Consider the following 3,771-nt stretch of genomic DNA (forward strand, 5'->3'; position numbering starts at 1 on the left):
AATTAGATTTGATATGATAAAAGTATTCAAATACAAAAGTAAATAATTTTACTTTGTAATTTATTAGTTTTTTAACTCTATTTGTGTGTGCTACTACCAGTCTACAATATTCCTAATTTTTTTGTAACATGTTGCTATATAAATCATAAATTTAAAAAAAAAAAGATTTTTAGTTTCACCTGAATTAAACAATGAATTTTTACAATTATAATCAAATTTTATAATACGTTCAATTGAGTAAATCTTTTTAACAACTTTTTTTTTATTGGTTTTTTTAGATAATAATCATTAAAATTAATTAAATTCTGAATATTTCCATTGTAGAATCTTTTTNATAATCATTAAAATTAATGAAATTCTGAATATTTCCATTGTAGAATCTTTTTAAACGCCAAAAGTTAATTAGAAATGATTACTATGATTTTTATTTATGTGATCTATTACGATAAAAATGTAAAAAAATCGTACATTTCTGATAAATTCACTGTAAATATTGTAAAATTATAAGTATTGTACAATTTCCTGACTGCATATTAATCTTAACAATATAATTTTTTTAATTCTCATAAATTTTCTATTTAATGATTTCAATTTAAAACTTGTAAGCTAAACTAAAAGTTATGGTAACAAATTCAACTTTTTTTATTATAAACTTTTATAAAGAACCAAAAAAATAGGTTAAAAATGATATTTTGCTATAATTATTTTTAACATATTAATAATCAAAATCAGTAATAATTTTAATCCAATTTTTTTGTTTGTTTTAATTATTTCTTTATATAATTTAAATACTCATTTTTTAAAAATTAGTAAAATTTCTAATTGCTGATTTGAAAACAGCGTGAAAATTTGATTTAGATAAGTATATTTCTGCTTCTGATGAAAGTTCCTTGTAGTCCAGTGTATTTATTCATAAGTAACGAAAACATTAATTAAAAAAAAAAAATGTTATCAAGTTATTATTATTGTTTTTTTATATGTTAAAAATAATCTGTGCAAAAATTCAATTCAAAACGACATTTTTAAATTATTTTTTTGATCCTTTAAAATTAATTTTTATAATAGTTTGTAATTTAAAAATGTTGAATTTTTAAACAAAATTTAGCTAAACTTGCAAGTTTAGATTTATATTATTAAATATAAAATTTTACGTGGAATAAAATATTCTATTTTTTTTAGATTGATATGTGATTAGAAACTTATATAATTACTATTAACAGTAAATTTATAAGGAAAACTCAATATTTTGATAGAAACATTTAATTGTAATAAATCATATAAATAGAAGTGTTAGTAAGTATTTCTATTCAATTCTTGGTGTTTAAATTATTATGCATAATAATATAATGTATATAATAAATTCTGCCTGTTACATTTTTTAGCTTCGATGCGAAGCTGAGAAGGTATTTAAAATTAAAACTAGGCTCCGCCTAGATGGAGCTCCGTCCTAGACCCGGAGCTCTACAAGTATTTTGCAGAAAAAGTATTACATCAAAATTAGTGTAACAAAAATATATTAAAATTGTTATTATTAAATAAAATCAGGAAAATTCAAAAAGAGAATATAATAAAATGTATTGGGTATAACGTTGACGTTTATTAATAGAGTATTCCCTTTAGGCGTAATCAAAAATTAATTTAGGAGGGCAATTAATATTTTTTTACTTTGTTAAACATGCTCTAACATTTTTTTGTTAAAAATCAAAGTGATGATCAAACAAAAGGACATTATTTTATTATCCTTATTTCATAGAAAATGCCTAAAAAAATATTGATATCGCTGGTTCAAGGGAGGCCAATATCTCCCTTAAATACACTCTTGGTATACACAAAAATTATTAATATTCTAATTATGATAATTGTGTTTATATGATAGAATAATTACAAAATAATTCAGCAAGTTATTATACGTGGGACTATGTCAAAAATTTAATTTTGATAAAAATATTGGTAACTGTGATTTAACGTTAGGGAGCATAGTTGTCATAGATAATCCCAATTTAAATGATAAACTTTATATACCTTTATGTGTTGACAAACTCATATACCATATATGAGAAAAAAAAGATTATTAATAATGTTCTGTTCTGATAATGAAAGTACAAACTTATATAATTATAACCGCATTGATATTTATATATAACATATAATATTCCTCGATAAAATATAGTGCTATGTGCAAATGCAAAATGGTGTCCTAATAAATTACATCATATAATTAAGGTTCATAGTAAACGTATGAGCAGAAATGAATCAATGCGCATATTAAAACCATGCGCGTGGACTTAAAAAAAAANAATGCGCATATTAAAACCATGCGCGTAGACTTAAAAAAAAAGAAAAAAATCTCATAAAACGGTGAAAAATGAACGGATTGAATTGATTTTTTTATCATATCTCAGGAATGTCATTAGGCGGGTCTGATGAAAATTTCAAACCTTAAGTCGTAAAACGCTGGCGTCAGCGAGCGTTTTTCTCGAAAACGGTCGAAATTTTAAAACGCTCGCGGGTGAGCGGCAAAAATTTCTGACCTTCCCCAATAATTTTCCCGTAGTTTGGTGACCCAGTACTTTTGTTGGAAAAAAATTTTTTGAAAATTCGAGCACGCTTAGTAATTTTCCCAAAAAAGTGTTTTTTCCTTGTTCTGTTATATAATAAGATATATTTATTGATTATTCACGTAACATAATTATCAAACAAAATATTTGTTATATTAATTAGAAGGATTTAGTTATTATTTAGGCCATATGCGAAACTTTAATAGCAGATTTAAAATAGGCATAAAATGGACTTAGAAAAGTATATTTTGGTCTCCGATGAAAATTCTTTGTAGACCAATAAATTTATTTATAAGTAACAAACAATTTTTTTTTTTTGAAAAGTATTATATCAAGCCCTTTAACTTTTATACATGTTTGCCATAAAAGTAATATACAGGGTGATTTTTTTATCATAACCCACTTAATTACTTACAGAATAATAATAATTAAAACATTTTTTTTTATCTTAAGTTACACATTATTCTTGAATTATTAACTATGTAATACTTTTTAAGTTCATCCCTTATGCCTGGTAAGGGTGTCAACTTTGTTTTTTTAAATGGTAACACGTATTTTTAATTTAATAAAATGTTTGAGTTTTTAATTCAATAGTATATGACATTTGAATTTTTAATGAAACTTAATTTGTTTATTAGATATAAACATTTAGTTTCAAATTTTTGAGTTAATATATATGATATACAAGGGATTACAATACAGGTAGCTAATTGATTTTTTATGATATTGCTATCACAGTCACGGATTGTTTATTATCAATTATGACTATCTTTAGATTTACATTCTGTATTGTCAGTAAGTGTATTTATAAACTCACAACAATGTGTTTTACTACCATTGATAATAACAATACTTTGTACCTGCTAATGTCGATGTCATAAAAAACCAATTAGCTGTATAAACACCCTGTATATATTATTAATTTGCAATCGGGGGTCACTAAAATGTTAAAAAAATTTTACACCATTATCTTATGTTTCTGTATACTTATTAAGTATTACTTAATAATTTTTTATAATTTCTCCGTAAAAATTACAATACTAAATGATTAAACATCAATTTCATTCTCTATTTAATTGCTATAATATATAATTATTCATAAATTATACTTTTAAATCTAAGAACAACTAATCAGGATATACAGGTGGCCCACCACTCACTGACAACTTAAATAACTTTTGATCCAGTTAATATTTTTAGCTGATTTTTTTTT

General features: G+C 23.3%; 1 protein-coding gene across 1 annotated transcript in view; it reads left to right on the plus strand.

Moving 5' to 3' along the window:
- Window positions 1–3,771, plus strand: part of LOC126896839 (uncharacterized) — a 164,108-nt gene that overhangs the window by 95,879 nt on the left and 64,458 nt on the right. The gene's annotated exons all lie outside the window — the stretch shown is intronic.

The sequence above is a fragment of the Daktulosphaira vitifoliae genome, unplaced genomic scaffold, assembly GCF_025091365.1.
Source record: "Daktulosphaira vitifoliae isolate Bord-2020 unplaced genomic scaffold, ASM2509136v1 Scaffold_1, whole genome shotgun sequence".
In the NCBI taxonomy this organism is placed as follows: Eukaryota; Metazoa; Arthropoda; class Insecta; order Hemiptera; family Phylloxeridae; genus Daktulosphaira; species Daktulosphaira vitifoliae.